Source organism: Crinia signifera, chromosome 11 (assembly GCF_055691185.1).
Source record: "Crinia signifera chromosome 11, ASM5569118v1, whole genome shotgun sequence".
Classification (NCBI taxonomy): Eukaryota; Metazoa; Chordata; class Amphibia; order Anura; family Myobatrachidae; genus Crinia; species Crinia signifera.
The window spans coordinates 87,991,914-88,010,278 of NC_139227.1; the positions used below are offsets into that span (position 1 = coordinate 87,991,914).

General features: G+C 46.2%; 1 protein-coding gene across 3 annotated transcripts in view; it reads right to left on the minus strand.

Annotated features, from left to right (window-relative positions):
• Positions 1-8,918: 8,918 nt before the first annotated feature.
• Positions 8,919-18,365, minus strand: part of LSP1 (lymphocyte specific protein 1) — a 68,955-nt gene continuing 59,508 nt past the window's right edge. For all 3 annotated transcript variants that reach the window (XM_083165598.1, XM_083165596.1, XM_083165597.1), the window contains one exon: positions 8,919-9,977. The gene's annotated coding sequence lies outside the window, so the exon portion shown is untranslated. The remainder of the gene's footprint in view (positions 9,978-18,365) is intronic.

Consider the following 18,365-nt stretch of genomic DNA (forward strand, 5'->3'; position numbering starts at 1 on the left):
ACCAACGACAGACTGGGCCGCCCAATCGGCCCTGGCATTTGTGCATGCGCGCAACCTTTGTTGCGTGTGCACACATGCACCGCGCGGGCGTGCGCTGCCTCTCCAGGCTTGCAGGAGAGAGGGGAATAGTGGTGTGATGCCCTTGTCTCTCCTGGACCTCAGCGGCGCACAGAGAGAGCCGCTGCGGGTCCAGCATCTCTCTCTGCGCGCCACGCCAATCGGGAGGCGGAGCCTCCACCTTGTACAAAGAAATTGGCACACCTGGCCAACTGCCCCTCTGGCATTTGCCAGAAGTGCCAGATGGCCAGTCTGGCCCTGGATTTTAACATCCTGTGTATCCTCTGATTACACATTATCTTGGCCAAATCAGGTATCTAATCTCCCAGTTAGCATTGGCCATAACCTAATTGTTCTAGATAGGATTCAGAACTCTCCGGGGGCCATACAACTCTTGTCCACTCAGGAGTCGTTATTAGTCATGTGACTATGTGTCTAGATGCTATTTTCAAGTGTCCTAACATAGTAGAGGGGGATAGGGTTACATTGTGTTAAGCTTTTAAATGCCCTATAGGATGCAGCTACTTGGGTTTCAGTGCATAGCTATTTGTCGCAATCTGTGCACATTTATACATCACAGTGACAATAAACTACTTTTGTGTTTTCAATGGACAATTATTGAGGAAAACTGTGGAAGTAGCATGCAACTTACAGTACTGCTGACCTCATATCATACGGCCTAGCATTATATTATTAAGAATCTATATTCTATTCTAGTCAGATCGCTTAGAAAAGGGGCTGAAATCGCCCCGTGTGTGAACCCCTTAAGGGTATATTTACTAGACATCTATTTTTGATGATTTTCATCAATTTTACATTGATGACATTTTTATTAAATTGATGTTGTGTTTCAGGCTGAAACCAATTCACTGACAAATGATTTTTTTTAAGATGAATGTTTAAATGTTCACAAATGTGTGTTTCAACACAAGACACAGTACATCAATTAAAAGTATTTTTAATTGGTTTTAAATCAATAAAAATGGATGAAAAGCAACCTTTAGTAAGTATAGTCCTAGAAGAGGGACTGAATGTGGGGTTTAAAGAGGATGGCGGAGTAAAATACAATTCTAAGACAGCGGACTTTCCCACATATATGCTGAGTCATAATTATCCACTTTTCCGGAACCTCCAGGAGACTCCTGAATTGTTCCTAGACTCCAGTGGGTAATGGTGTAAATGGGTGGTTATGGGGTAGTAGTAGTAGTACGTTTATTTATAAGGCGCCAATGATGCAATTCTTATGAATTGTTTCACCTTGTTTATGCCCCCATCTACAGAAACCGAGGATGCTGTAATTCATGGTGCCCCATCCCGGCCATCTGGCCCATCCTCTACAAGTAACTCCTGGAGAGGATCTTGCCAGGGTCAGCAATTATGCAATGAGGTCATTCCAAAACACTATGGGCCTTATTCTGGATCATTCGCTCGGATGCAAGCATGCACCCTTGCGAATGACCCAACCCCTGCCTTGTGAATGGTTAATCCCAAACCACCCATTCGCATGCCGAATTCGCTCGCAAGGCTTGTGAACGGATGTTTTACATAAACAACCATTTGCATGCCAGTGGGAACCTCCTCCATCTTTTGATGGTTGCCGACCATCGAATCAGGGCGAGGGCGCACGCATATGTAAGGGTGGCCCAGACCACTTGTACATATGAGTTAAGAAATGCAGGGATTTGGGCGGGCAGCTGACATCCGGCTATGTCATCTGTCCACCCCCCTGCACATGCATCACAACCACATTAGCATATGTACGCCCAGCGTTTTAATGGGAACGTCCATGAAATGCAGGGTGTACACATATGCTAATGCCCCAGCCCAGCACCCCACACCCCTCTCCAGCCCCTGCTCGCAAGGCTGGGAGCATGCACTCGGCTACCAGACTTCTCGCCGAGTTCGCATGCACCCAGCATATACACACGCACAGAAATGCTGCTGCACATGCACATACACAAAGCATCGGTCCCGTGCGAACGAGTGGCCGCTGCGAATGAACCACAATAAGGTCCTATTACCTCTCTCAGTTCAACCCATCTCCTGGACACACAGACCTACAGTATATCATGTGGAAAATATTACTCATCCTGACAGAAGGTCTTTATATTCATTAAGTGAAAGTGTTAAATGTATTATTATTATTATTATAAATGTACCAATCCACCCAAATGTTAATCATTTTACATGATTTTAAGTTTATGCTCCCATACACAGGCAGATCTCTTCCAAAATTTGTGCCCGGACCATGGACCATCAAAGAGATAATATATATGAGCAATGGAAAATGTATTTACATTTCCAATTATTGATAAATAAAAATATTTCAATAAGGCCAGAGTCTAGGATGCTTAATGGATAATCCCGCTCTTTTACCACCCATTTAATAAATGTTGCCAACAGAGTTGTCCCCACATGGAAGCATATAGGGGAAGATATATGAAGCAAGTTGATAGGATGTCCATGGCAACCAATCAGCTTTCAGGTAACATTTAACAAGTGCATTCTATAAAATTATATGTAATGGGCAACTTCTCCACTAGCTTGCTTCTCCACTCATTTCACTGCTTTATACCTTACCCGACAGTGAGTTACTAATACCCCTTTTACACCAAAATCCCTGGTCGGACCCTGGTCTTTGAACATGGGAGTTTCCAGGGTTGGACCCAGCTTCATACCCACATTTACACAGCACTGTGACCCAGGTCGGACCCAGGTCTGCGCCGTTTACACTGAACCTGGGTCAGCCCTGCTTTTCCCTATGGATGACATTAAAAATGTCCATTTTAGGATCCAACTTTCCCTCAGTGATTTAAAATAAAAATTAAAAGACATGACAAGTTAGCTTTGAAAAATGTTGGTTTGTTTATTTAGTAAAATATTTTATTCATTGCTCAAGCATACATAGCGGTATAGAAGTGCAGCATCACCCATGTGCTCTCCCCAGCCCCTTCCCCTGCAGCCGCAGACCGAATCTCCCATGTGCTCCCCACCCCCCCCAAAAAATAAATAAATAATAATAATATAATTGATACTGCATCCAATAATCCAATTATGATTTCTGTGTGCACTGCCCGTATCCTTCCTGGCTGCTGTCTTTTACCACTGCAGCGCACTGTGGAAAGGCGTCCAGCACTTCTGGTATCCTTTCAGCACTACCCAGATGTCCTAACCTGGGTTGGGACCATTTACACCGCCCATGACCCAGGTCCAACCAGTGTTCAACCCTGGTCAGTACCAGGGTAGGAGACCAGTGTTACTGGACCTGGGTTGACCCCTTTTACACCAAAGCTGACCTGGGTCTGACCTGGGTTATTCCTTGGTGTAAAAGGGGTATAAGATATGTATTCTACTTCACATGTGTTGTTGCTATGGGCAACCAATCAGAATCTACTTCTTTATTTAGCACCCTCTAGAAGATAGTAGACAGGATCTGATTGGTTGCCCATAGCAACATCACATGGGAAGTAGAATACACATCTTAGTAAATTTCCCCCAATAATGTAACTTACATAAATCATTTTTTGTTTATTAGGACAGTGTTTGTTTTTATTTTATTTATCATGGCAGTGTTTTCTTATTTATTTGTTTGTTTATTGGGGCAATGTTTTGGTTGTTTAATTTTGTCTTTCTTAATTTTTCACTTCCATATATAACTTAAGGTGCCCATACACGGTACAATTATTGTATACAATTTAGACTCTTTTGCAGCGCATCACATCCGATTTGCAAAGCAATGAGCAATCTAGTACAAAAAGTATGTGCAGGACATGTACATTTTTGTGCTGTGCGATGTGATGTACATGGGAGCGCGCATCACATGACACCCATTCAATTGTACCTCTCGGCGGCCCTGGGTATGGTTAGGGTTAGCAGCTCTTCCAACACACCCATGAGGTGACTGCTGAATGTCGTTTTTTTTATGGGGTATCGCCAGTAGCCCTATTCCCCAGATGGATTTTCTGTTCAGGTTTATAATGACTTGGGTCCAATGGGTATGAGAGCTCCAACAATAATGGTCCATCAGGAACAGTTGGAATATATTGGAGCTCACCCTTAAACCTTCATACAATGGGCGCGACCCTATTGCGTCTGTGGATTCCATTCAGCACTGATGTTCTAACCCGTCTTATCAGTCGTTGCCACCAGAAGCGTGCGGTCTGATCACGGATCTCTTTCTGCTGATGCTGCAGGTCTTTCAGTTCAGCGGCTTTCGGCTTTATTTCAGCACTTAGTTCTTTTTCATGGTGTTCTATGGCCTGTACGGTGTCATTGGGAAGAGATTCTACCACTTCCTCCAGTTGGGCATTGGTCTCTGCAACCAAACTGCCACCATCTCCTTCCCCGGTGTCACCTTCAGGCCCATCAGTGGCATTGGTGTCCCTTTCTGCTCTCTCATCGAGGGTCCACATTGCATAGTACTCCATCTGCATTTCCATCCAGCCATTTTGAGGAGCATAGCGGTCAAAGCGATGCATGATAGTCTCGCCGAACATTGAAATCTCCACTTTTCCATTCTCTCTGGTCACCATGAGAGTTTCCTCCTCGGTTGCTGGAGCCGTCGCTGGTCTAAGCTCATAGAAATGCTCACCGCTTTGTTGTTCTCCCAGATCTTCGGTCATAGTTCCGGAAAAAACAGTCTTATTAGCGGGTGGTAGTTCCTCATTATATTCTTCTTTATCCATCCACGGAATGCTACATTCCCCCGAGCTGTCATTAGAGGAATCCATATCAATATTTTTTAACTTGATGCGAATTACTATAAAAGCAAACGCCAAGTAATAGCTGCTAACTCTGTACAGTGAGTAATAGATGCTAACTGTCCAGTGAGTCTACAGCAAAGACACCTGTCTGTGCAGTGAGCTAGGTTATGTAGCACAAAGCCATTGTGACATCATAATGACATCACAATAACAGCCTGTCCCTCTGCATATATTGTTGTTGTCAATAAAGTTTAATATAAAAAAAAGAAACATTGGAATAAACTAAGTTTTCTGTCATATACATGATCTAATAATGTATTTTATATGGACATACAGTATTGTACTGAGGCCGATCACCATGGCACTACTAATTTACACAAACTCTGGCTGTAAGAGGCGAGGAGAGTACAGTAAGCCTGTCCTATGAATGCGGTGCCCATACAAAATCTTTGCATTACCACTTATAAATGGGTCCATTCTACATATTATCGACAGTGACAATGCTATAAACTCACTGAATTATAAAAAGAGGGCATATTAGTGGGGATGTATGCACAGCAGTCTTGGTAAATCCGTACCTCTCAACTGTCTTGGTCAGGGTCTGTTTAGGGAGTGCCGGGCACTCCCCCAAAATGTAAAAAATGGGTCATGTTGCTCAGTCCTGCCTTCCTCCAGCCATTTTCTGGAGCGGTCGCCACCTCGGGTGCGGAAGGTCCCACTTCCCACCCTAGAAAATTTGGGAGGTATGGTGTCAGTGTTATTCATTATTACTTGCTGCTAATTATGCTGATTACAGGAGGCACGTAGAAGAATGACTCATGTCTGCACCCAAATAGTCCAGGGTCAAACTGTATCCAGGGTTGTGGTGAGTCCTGGGTTCTACTTAGCTCTGTAATACAGAATATTAGATCATGTACATTTCAATGGACCCTGCTATGATATAACTAAATTAGCATATATTAAAATAAGGAGGGGAAATGAGAATATTTGCTGTTTGTATGTGTTTGCTGTGTTGTATTAGGCACAAGTGCTGCAGTTTACAGAGAAAGGAAATGTTAGTGAGGGTGAGAGGCAATGGGGGAAATTTATACCCCTTTTACACCGCCGAAAAATCCGGGTCAGCGGCGGGTCAGACCCGGATCATCGGCGGTGTAAATGGGGTATATCCGTGTCCATTTACACGGGTCCTCTACCCAGGTCCTGACCTGGGTAGAACCCGGATAGGACCCGTGTAAAGGCCGGTGTAAATGGTCCCGCTGCGGGTGCAGGCCCCCGCAGCGGGTCCACAGCGTGCAGCACTGGGGAAGCTGTCCCCAGGTGCTGGGAGAAGGGGGGTGTCTGCGGCTGCTGAGGGGAGGTGGGGGTACCTGTCAGCCTGCAGTCGGAGCCGGAGGGGATGATGTGCGCCGCCGCCGCTGCTGCTGGTGAATCAGGCCCAATATCATACAACTACGGGGAATGATGGTCGGAGCCGGAGGGATGATATGCGCCGCTGCTGCTGTACCACCCCTCGGCAGCCGGTCCCTGCGGCGAATGGACAGTCAGTGTCGGCGGTCCCTCCAGCGCATGGGAACTAGTACTAGTTCCTATGCGCCGGAGGGACCCCCGCCACTGACTGTCCATTCGCCGCAGGAACTTCGCGACCCGCAGTTGTATGATATTGGGCCTGATTCACCAGCACATCATCCCCTCTGGCTCCGACCATCATCGACCGCAGTTGTATGATATTGGGCCTGATTCAGAAGCAGAGGGGGCAGCGCACATCATCCTCTCAGGCTCCGACCTCAGGCTGACAGGTACCCCCACCTCCCATCAGCAGCCGCAGAAACCCCCCTTCTCCCAGCACCCCAGGGGGCAGCTTCCCCCCTCTACCCCTTCAGAATTTTTATTTAAGTAGTATATATATATATATATATATATATATATAATGTGTTGCCTCCTGGCAACAAGCAATTTCACCCCCCTTGGCAACGAGCAAGCATTTTTTATGACATCCACAAGGAAAGGCAGTGCTGACCCAGGTTCAGTATAAATGGTGCAGACCCAGGTCCGACCCAGGTCGAAGTGCTGTGTAAATGGAGTATAAAGCAGGGTCAGACCCTGGAAACTCCAGCGTTCAAAGACCAGGGTCGGACCAGGGTTTTTGGTGTAAAAGGGGTATAATAGGGTTGAATGGATAAATCATACCAGGTACAGTGAGATTGGCATGATAGTGATCATTTATCACAGATAGGTGAGAACCTCTTTCAATCCGGACACTGCAGATACCAGGGGAACTTAGGCTATTGGGAGGTTTAGAGGCTATGGGAGGTGGAGGGATCCACGCTGCAGGAAGGGGAGAGCCAAGCTGTGGGTCGGGAGCTGCGCTCTAGGGGGCCGTGATGGGACAGTCTGACTGATGAACTACAGGGGGGGGGGGGAGGTGCACTGTGGCGGGTGAGATGGGTGCTGAGGGGAGAGTCTCACTGTAGGGGTGGGGGGAACCAGGTGCGGTGTCGTCCCCCCCCCCCCCCCCCGAGCTCCAATGGATACCTCCGATAATCCTGCAGTAGTAAGCTGCCTCCAGTCCTTTGAACCAGTTGTAAGCTTCAACTCATCAACACTTCCTAAACGGTTTCCACCTAGGAGCTCTTTGACCTTGGTGAAAATGTGAAAATCACTTGCGCAAGGTTGCCCCAGTTGATTTTCAGCATGCACACTTGTTCATCCATACTTGAACATTTCTCACCACTTTTGCTCATCACCATACACATGCTTTAAGTGAATTTCATCAGGTCTCACTTTCTGCACAGACAAGAACTGAAAAACACTCCTCACTTCAGTCAGAGGGATTTTGTATTATAGGATTCTTTCTAACAATGCCCAACATCAGAACAAAGAACAGGCTTGGGAGACCATTTGACCATGCATTGAGGAGAGTGAATGACTGGAGTGTAGAGAATGAGCAAAATTATTTATTGTCTTTAGGGACCTACAAATGGGGAGATGCTGAGTAGCGTTCTGAGTGATGCTAGATTGTTCACAACGCTCAGCTAGGTCGCTAGGTGCCAGCGCTGTGTGCTGAGCGTACTGTCAGGGCTAGTGTTCTCCACTGAGAACACTAGCCCTGACCCCAGTGATTAACTAGATTTATCCAGCATTCTGCATATTAATTGCCAGGCTATACCAACATGTGGATAAGAGGGTGGGAGTTGGGAGGGTGTAAGGTGATGGAGGGGAGGCTTGACGCCCCAGGGGGGTGCGATCTGAAAAGCCAATGCCGGCAGCCATCAAAAACAGTTGAATATGGCCCATAGATTTAGCCAGAGGCTTACCAGCAGTGTGCGAAATCCATGGTAAGTGGGCACTTTTGCCCTTACCGCAGATGCCACAAGTGCACTAATAGCTCCAGTTACTTAACATGGTATCTATGGGATAGGTCATGGGGTACTGCTTTCCTAGCACGGCGCCCGTCTCATTGATTGTATGCCTTAAGTTTAAGGTACTTAAGGCATACAATCAACGTGATGGACCTGATTTTTTAATCTCATGGATCTTATGCATCCATAAGATTGTCTTAAGGGACCTACAGGGGGCGGCGGTACGCGTCCTCCGACCTTTTCATACCCCCACTATCCACGTCGGCACGGAGTTGATTCTATATAGTGTGGCGAGCCACTGAGCCCGAAGCGTGGCGAGCGCAGCGAGCCCCGTGAGGGGACGCGGACTACTTTATATGTATTCCGCGTCCCCTCGCGGGGCTCGCTGCGCTCGCCACGCTTCGGGTTTGGTGGATCGCTGCGCTCGCCACACTATACAAAATCATCTCCACGGATAGTGGGGGTATGACGTAATCTCGTTGATTGCGTCAATTGCATCATCTCATGCATCTTATGCCGCACAAACAAATAAGATGCATGAGATGCTTGAGATATCAGCCCCACACATACAATCTAGATCGTGGGCGCCGTGCTAGGAAAGCAGTACCGGTCATGGGCTTACCACGTGCGGATTCGGACTTAACTGTATAATCTCCAGGCATTAAAGTTCAGGGCCATCCTCCCGGGGGGAGCCCTTTCGCTAACTGAATATGCCCCCAAATAGACTTTTCAATATCGCCCATGAACCAACATCTTTTCCTATACAAACTTTGCAAATGCACAAAACTAATACACAGTATTTGATATGTTTAACTTTTATTTATAAAGCATAAAAAAGGTAAATAAAAAAGACCCAATGCAGTTGGGCAATTTAGATATCGTGTGACATAATTTGATTTTCTCACAGAGAGTAGCCAATGTACTAATGGGTGCAGATTTATCAGCTTTGCTGCCTTATTTTCTGATTATACATATATGTATGTACTGTATGTATGTATGTATGTATGTATGTAGCAGCATATAGGCCCTTATTCAGATCTGATCGCAGTACAAATTTGTTCTCAAAATGGGCAAAACCATGTGCACGGCAGGTGGGGCAGATGTAATATGTGCAGAGAGAGAGTTAAATTTGGGTGGGGTATGTTGGAACTGAAATCTAAATTGCAGTTTATAAATAATGCAGCCAGTATTTACCCTGCACAGAAACAAAATAGCTCACACAAATCTAACTCTCTCTGCACGTGTTACATCTGCCCCACCTGCAGTGCAGCATGGTTTTGCCCATTTTGAGAACAAATTTGTACTGCGATCAGATCTGTATAAGGGCCATTATCCACATATAATCTAGAAGGTTGACGACTTATGACTGCATTGGGATTTAAACTACTGCAGTATAGGAGAGGTTAGGCTTTTGAATAGCAAAGGACACTGAAGCAGCGCAGGAGGAAAGGTCACTAACAGTACTGTCCCAGAAGCCACTGGGTTCATGCAGACAGGAGATTCACTATTAGCAGTGAGGCAGTGCTCAGCATGAACCTTTTCCATGTATTGATGTTTCTGCATTAAGACATAGGAGTCATAAGTTGCCATTACAGAAGTGGGATACTTCAGTACAGAGGCACGACAGTTACATTTTGTTCACAGCGCTGCTGTTTTGTGGCTTGTATGGCTTTAGTACATAAAGCATCTTCCAAAGAACATGGCACAAAAGCTCAGGAGATTGGGATTCAGATAAGGCAACATGGCATCACCATTTATCACTGTAAACCATTTTAGTATCAGAAGGGAATTTGATTTTTTTGCGCAATTTATGTAGGAAAATCTGTGCAGGTTCGGTCGCTGGTTGAAATCCAGAAAACTGAAAGGTGAAAAAAAAAGAAAGAGATCAAATTCACACCTCCAGACAATTTTTGCATTTGTATTGAGAGTTCCATCTATTGTAGTTGGATGGTGTAATGGTTAGCATTACTACCTCACAGCGCTGAGGTCATTGGTTCAATACCCACCATGGCCCTAACTGTGAGTTTGTATATTCTCCCCGTACTTGCGTGGGTTTCCTCTGGGTACTCCGGCTCCTCCAAAAATATACTGGTAGGTTAATTGGCTCCCAAAAAATTAACCCTAGAATATCTGTGTGCGTGTACGTGTGGTAGGGAATATAGATTGTAAGCTCCACTGGGGCAGGGACTGATGTGAGTGTTCAAATATTCTCTGTAAAGCGCTACGGAATATGTGTGCGCTATATAAGAAACTGCTAATAAATAATAATAATAGTTGTTGCATCTATTTGCCATGTGAGTACTATGAAATACATCTGATGTAACTTTACCTTTGAGGTAAATAATTTTATTTAGTACTGTATACAAGTTTCAGTTTGAAAATAATTGCCCTGTATGAGGAGATCCTTATGAGGCGAGTTGCCATCACCGACAATTACACTTTCCAGAACTTTTCCAAATGTGTCATGTGACAAAAGTGACAGCACTACTCTCCAAATATAAGTGATGACATCATCATACACCAGATTGAATTATTATTTATTTAACAGTTTCTTATATAGCGCACACATATTCCCAGCGCTTTACAGAGAGAAAAGTTGAACATTCACATCTGTCCCTGCCCCAGTGGAGCCTACAATCTATGTATCCTACCACATGTACACGCACAGACAGACATTCTAGGGTTAATTTTGTTGGGAGCCAATTAGCCTACCAGTATATTTTTGGACTGTGGGGGCAAATCAGAGTACCCGGAGTAAACCCACTTAAGCACGGGGAGAATATACAAAATCCAGTAGCCAATAGCGCTGTGAGGCAGTAATGCTAACCATTACACATCCATGATGCCCCAGATTCAAAAGTATACATTATATACAGGTTTATATGCAGTATATATTCATGTCACTTGAAAAGTATATTTGTATGTATACCATCATGACTAGAACAGGATTCGGTATGAAATACAGACGGTCAAAATCCCAACGGTCAAAATACCGACAGCTATTGATCGACAGTCAAAATCCCGTCAAGGTCAAAATACCGACATTTAAAATCCCAACAAGGTCAAAATACCGATATAGAATGTAGACAGGTGAAAAAGTGAACATGACTTTCGGTCGATAGGTCGCGAGGTTGACATGGTTTTTTTCACTGTTTTTTTACTCAAATGTCGACACATTGGTCGACATGGACACCGTCGACATGGACACAGTTGGAAGTCAACCGCTTCGCTCACAATGCTTCGGGCACACTATTTTATTCTCCCACCATGCCCTAGTGGATGCTAGGGCATGAGATACCACCTGTCGGCACGTCAGGTCAAAAAACAGTGAAAAAAACCCTATCGACCTCGCGACCTGTCGACCAAAAGTCATGTTGACTTTTTTCACCTGTCTACATTCCATATGTTGGTATTTTGACCTTGTCGGGATTTTAAATGTTGGTATTCTGACTTTGTCGGGATTTTGACCGCTGGTCAATGGTTGTCAGTATTTCCGTCTGGATTTTGACTGCATCCCCTAGAACATTCCCTACTGAGAAAAGTCTGGAGTAGTCTAGTATTCCCTTTGTCTATTGTCAGACAGAGGGGGGTTTATTTACTAAGATGTAAGTTCTATTGAAGACGGGATGTTGCTATGGGAAACCAATCAGAATCTTATTTTTATTAATTTAGAACCTTTCTGAAAGATATTAGTCAGTATCTAATTGGTTGCCCATAGCAACATCCCTTCTTAGTAAATAAACCCCGGTGTATTTGTGACCTTTCAATGTACATATTTCTATGAGTGCCTACTTTCTATTCAGCTCCATGTGTGTTATATTACATGTTTGTTGTACCCTTTGGGGTAAATTTAGTGTGAGAGATGTTGCCCAGAGCAACCAAATTCCAGCTAATATCCTTTTGAAGGTGCTAGATAAATGCTAAGAAAAATCTGATTGGAACATATCTCACTCCTAAAAACTCACTTTAGTCAATGTACCCCTTATGTACAAGTAGGATTGAGTAAGCAGTAATCAAGACCAGTCGCACCGACAGATTGGCCGGACCCCAGTAATTTGGAGCGGGAGCGGCCACCTGGCTGGTGCGGGGCCTCTGGGAAGGGGTGTGTGTAGCCACGCCCCCATGATAGATAAATAACCTCAATTTGTGCGGGATGCAGGCGGCATTGCACACAGAGGGAGAGAGAAGACAGGTTGCCGTTGCATCTGTCTCTCTCCCCAGCTCAGCACTTAGCAACGTGCGCTGAGCTGGGGAGTGAGGCTGCACTGCGGCGGCAGCCTGTCACCCCTCTCCCCACTACCAGGTTCCCTGCAACTGTGGAGGGGGGAGCAGGCCCCGGGCCCCTCCAGCAGACTGGGGTCTGAATAAAAAGTACCCCCTCTTGACACCACTGCCAGGGAGTGAAAAATTAATAGCCCTACTGCTGCTAAAAATACATCCAAGAGTTTCAGCTGGCGATAGCTGTGGTATCCGCTGGCTCCCGCCGGTGTTAGCTTACCTGTGCCTCTGCATGGGAATGCCTACTAATATTAACAAAGAGCACTACAGTAGTGTGCTGTTATCACTGTCTCAGGACTAAAATAGGCATGGAAACTGAATAAAATGGAATCATACAAAAAATGTAAATAACATTTGTTTCTGTTTTTATTTCTTTTTGCCTGACATTAGTGTACAGGAAAGTTTAAGTGCCGATTTTTTGACACTGGCAGACCCGTTTTTGGAAACTTTCCAAATACAGGGTCAAAGCCAGTGCAGCCTTCAGCGCCGCTTCAGCGCCGCTTTTTCTTATAAGAAAAGTGACTTTTGGAAAATGGCTGCCCCTATACGCAAGGTTTTCCTATGGGGCAGCCATTTTCTGAAAGACACTTTTTTTTACGAGTGCTTCCGTACTGCACTGCCGGGATTCACAACGGAGGTACCGGCTGCACGGGGGGTGGGTCGACACGCGCGGGGGGTCAACACGCGGGGGGGGGGGTCGACACGCGCGTGGGGCGGCTCCAGTGCTGTGAATATTTAATGAGCGCTCATTAAATATTCACTGCGCTGAATTTAGGACCCAGCTCATTGGCTGGGTCCTAAATACCGTTTCAGACCCGATTTTGATCCCAAAATACCGGGTCTGAAACGGGTAGGACCCTGCATTTTAACCGGTTTGAAAAAACTGTATTTTCAAACCGGTTAATTGGATCTGCACCTTTCAGACCGCACAGATTACCGTTTTAAAACGGCAATATACCGTTTCCAAAGTGCGGTCTGAAAGGGGCATTACCTTCTAGCTGGCTGCCTGGCACATGGCTGCATTCTAATGAGGCTTTGCTGCAACGAGCATGTCCACAGTATTTAAAGAGTGCTGTCCTTCCCAGCTATAAGTCCAGCTACTACTGCTCTACCATCTGGAACCCCCGCCGAGCCATATGCTATAATTGGCTGCAAATTCTGCACATAGTCTGTGAGCTATTCACAAACAACTAGACATCAATTAGCAGCACTGGTATCATGTAGCCTGCAGAATAACAGATATTTACTTTGCCTTTGTATTAGAGTACGAAGCGGGAGCTTGCAACCTAGGGCGCTGTTTGCTCACATGTAACAGACTGTACCTAAAATATCCTTTAAAGGATTTGCCGCTGCCAAATGACGGCAATCAATCCTTAGTTGAAGTACTATTTTGTACTCTTCCCTCAAATGATACCCCTTAGTGTGCTTAGTACCAGTGGTGGGTCCAGAAGGGGGCCGCAGCACAGTTCAAATTCAAATAGGGGATCCACACCAACTCAGGGTTGCCGACTTCTCAGCTGCCCTTTCCGGGAGAGGGCAGCCATCTACAGTAAATAGGAGGCGGAGGGGGGGATCGGAGCCTTAAGAAACCCTTCAAAATTAGTGGTGAGCTAATGGAGAGAAGCAGCAGCTTACTCACCACCAATCTGACAGCGGCACTGCCCTCTGCTGCTCCCACTCTTGAGGCCACTCTGTGTGCTGTGCTGCCACTGTGGCCAGTGAGTGCTACCGCATCCCCCAGTACCCCGGGGCGGCCGGCATGTAATAGGATAGCTGCAACGTCATGACGAGTATGTCATGACGTTGCGCTTGTAGAGCCCGCCCCTCCGGGACTTCGTGACTCGTGCTTGCACAGTCACAGGTTTTCTCCTTGCTGACTAAAAGCCGGGAGGATCCAATGTATTCTCGGGAGACCAGGAGGAAGAAGTGAAAAGCGGGAGACTCGTGCTAAATCCGGGAGGGTAGGCAACTATGCACCAACTGTCATTCCAAATTGACTCACTGGCAGTTGGTGTGGCTCCCCTACTCCCCTATTTGAATTTTTAACCGTGCTGCAGCCCCCTTCTGGAGCCACCGCTGAGGAGCCGACAGGTGTGGTGAATGGGTGGGTGCATGGCCATTCCCTGTAAAAAGAAAACTTTAAAACTTTGCAGGGGTGCAGGTGGGCAGCCAAAAGGTGGGTGGGAAACCTGCTCAGGGAGAGAGAGGACAGGATGCCACTGCCTCTCTATCCTGTTCAGCACACTGCACTGACCAGCATGTGCTGAGCTGGGGAGAGAGGCTGTGCCGCAGCGGCAGCCTGTCCTCTCTACTCCCACTTTGCAGTGGTAAAAACACCGGCTCTGCCAATTTCGGCACCACTGGAGCCGCCACTGCTTAGTACCGTTGATGTATCAAGCGCCATAAAGAGTGTAGAAGTTGCCTATTGAGAGTGAGACCAATCGGCTTGTACCTATCATTTTATAGAATGTACTTAGTAAATGCTAACTGGAATTTGATTGTGTGCTATGGACAACTTATCCACTGGTTCACTTTCCCTGCTTTTTACTGTTTGATAAATGAACACCTAAATCGAGAATATGCAGCTGCACAAGGCCCATTCTGCCCATTATTACTGAAGCTTACTCAGCTGGTCGTCTGCATGAAAGTGAGGACCAATGGTCGAGATGTTGGATTCAAGCTCACAACATCAGTCACAGTGCTGGGATCACAGCTACACTCAGGAGGCATCTCTTCTGCTGAGACATCTCTCCAAATCAGATTGTAATTCAAAGTCACCAACAAGCAGCTTTGTGTTACTGTCCTTCTCTGAAATGTCACTAGCCTGTGGTCTGTGTACTCTAGAAATGCAGCTTTGTCAGTCAAGTTGTTATAATTATATGAACAAGGTACACGAGAGGAGCTATTGGTGTGAATGGAGCCATAATAGAAGGGACGCATACGCCGGGTGCGAGCGGCCAGGCGAACAGTGAACACACCCAAGGCTGCGGGCGGGGGGTGTGAGTGGATAGTCGCACCCATGGGAACACCAAGCATTTCAAGGGCGGTTCCATGTAAACACTGGACGTTCCCATGGTAATCGGGCCGTGACCTCGGTGCCGGGATTTGGACAGCTGACATCACTGGATGTTAGCTGCCTACCTATTTCCTATTTCCTCCCGTAGGGGCACGCAAATCTAAGTGACCAGAGAGTCACTTAGATATGCATACACGTTCCACATCATTCAATGGTCGGCGACCATCAAATCATGTGGGTGTTCACCCACAGGCAGTGAATGGATATTTATGTTAAAAATCAAGGAGGGGGGTGGGCGTACCACCATTTGCAGGGTGGGTTCTGGTTGACTCGCAAGGGTGCGAGCGTTCACCCACAGGCTGCGAATGGTTATTTATGTTAAACATCTATTCGCAGGCCCTGCATGTGACCACACGCTGTGAGGGGGTGGGGCGCATACCATCATACGCAGGGTGGGTTCTGGTTGACTCGCAAGGGTGCAAATTTGCATCCGAGGGAATCAACCAGAATAAACCCCAGTCACAGTAGCAATTTCAGGCGCACATGTGCTAAAGTGTGTTGGAAATCTATTGGGTGATCCTTATGGTGACTGGGTGGTGACAAGGTGGTAGCTCTTCAGATGCACAGTGATAGACCATCTGATGGATGAAGTGAATGAAGTGGTTCCATACACAGATGCTTAGGGGTAAACTTACTAAGATGGGATTTCTATTGAAGATGGGATGTTGACCATAGCAACCAATCAGAATCTACTTCTTACTTGTATTGCACCTTCTAAAAGATGATAGATGTAATCTGATTGGTTGTTATGAGCATGCCCATGGTAGATATTATTTGTATGGGTCTGCAAAAATGTGAATGGAATATAGTTATCAATATATTGACAGGACACTTAATAATATATACATCAGGCTCAGTAAAATTTGTAGCAATGCATATTAAGCCGAAAAAGTAGTAGACAATGAGAACGAGCCCATTTCTAACAATGGTCATCCGTCTTGGGCCTTACTGCCCCTCCTCGTCATCTGGGTGCATAATGCCCATTGTCCTTGGTCTTAGAGCCAATGCTGATTATATCCTGACATGGTAAAGACATATTGAACCTAGCTGCATTAAACTATTCTTAATAGACACCCTTTCATCTTTATTTTTACCAGGTATCACCATGCTGCTGACAGTGACACCCTTTGAAAACCCAGGGCCTCCTTCTCCTGTGCCACCGCCAACCGCACCAAAGCCTCAGAAAGACAATGCACGGCTCCAGCGCCTGCTAAAGAAAGCTGCAAAGAGAAGTAGCGTTCAGCCTTCGCCAACACAGCCCCACAAGTCTTTCCGTTCAACTCTTTCACCTGTCAGTGAAGCTGACTTGGAGTCCCTTGAACCTTCTGCTCCCCAGAAACAACAGCTGGCTTCCCTTAATCTTCCCCCTCGCTTTCAGGTCCGGGGAACAACCCACCGTGTGTCGTCGCCTTACCCAAAGCAGCGCGGCTTCACATTCACTGTGGTTGAACAGCACAGTCTGAGTCAGTATCTCAGCCCTAGCCCAGTTCCTGAATCATATTCACCTCATCCTCTTAGGCCTACCACCCCCAGCACTTCTTTTCCATATCCTTCAGGTGGCATTCCAGAAACCAATGCCGTTGATGCTCCTCCACTGCCTTTGACACCAGAAACCAAATCAATAAGTCCTAAACAACCAGCAGCTCCTCATCTCACTATAATTGACCCCCCGGTTATATTTGTACATGATAATAATCAATTAACCACTGAACTCATCACCCCAGATGCAGATAAGGTAGAAAGCGAACCAAATGTCTTAAATACAGAAAGTGGTCCCTGCACAGTAAAAGCTAAGGATGTAAGCGCATCAAAGGCTCCTGGCTGCTTTATGTCTGTACCCAAAACACCGCAGAGCTGTATGGTTGCTCAGCAAGAAACCGTAAAGAAAGCCGGTGCTTTTAGTCTTCTTAGTGTAAATAATACATCAACACAGCAGCCAGCCACATCCCCATCCCCTATCATGGCTGACAAAAAAGGGACTGTACTTGATTGCTCCAGGGTTGCTGAGATTCCTTGCAGCCCATCTCTTCCATCAGGGTCTACCAAGTCCGCCACTGAAGCGAAAAATATAGATTCACCTAATGGACTTTCAGAAGTCACATCCAAAAGCCTTCCAGCAGAAAGCATGAGTTCTCCACAAAGAGTTGGATCTAGCCATGCAATCTCAGTCACAAACAGTTCACCTACTTTAGGAAAAGTTCCTAACTCAGAGGAGATGAACCTACTAAAAACTGTTGAGCGGCCAAAGCCACCCAGGAAGAAGCCTGGTGGAGGGTGGGCAAGACTTGTGAAGCACCTCGTGGTTGAACCAGAAGAACCTACGTTTCCCGAGTCACAGAAAGCAGAAGCAAAAGATGAAAAAATAGGAAACGATGTTGGAGCAACTACTGAAGGGACACAGCAAAGCAAGGGAATTCGTGCCAACAGGATGTGGGATGCCCTACTCTATCATATGGCCACATCCACCAAAGGCCAAGAGAAATCAGCATCGGCAGTTCCCCCACCACTCCCTTTTATACGCTCCCGATTGCCTCTCCTTTTGCATCGGCCTCGGTTTGATGCGCGGAAGCTAAAGGAGGCTGCATCCCGGCCCCTGCGCCGTGTGACCGCCTTTTTCCACAGAAGAATCACAGAGAAAGCTCCAAGCAGTTTCAATAGGAGCGCATCTGGCTGGAGCATCCGAGGGGAGGATGGTGAGCAGGAGAAAGATGTGGGGAAAAAAATAATTGATGGTGAAGTGAAAGCGTAAGAGGGGAAATGTTCATGTCCATGCCTGAACCCCCATGTGCACAACGCTCAGCTCATACAGTACATAATTCTCCACTACCTTTTATATCAGTATACTATTTTATCTTGTATTATTATGCTGTGGCTGTGAATTATTTCCCTTGT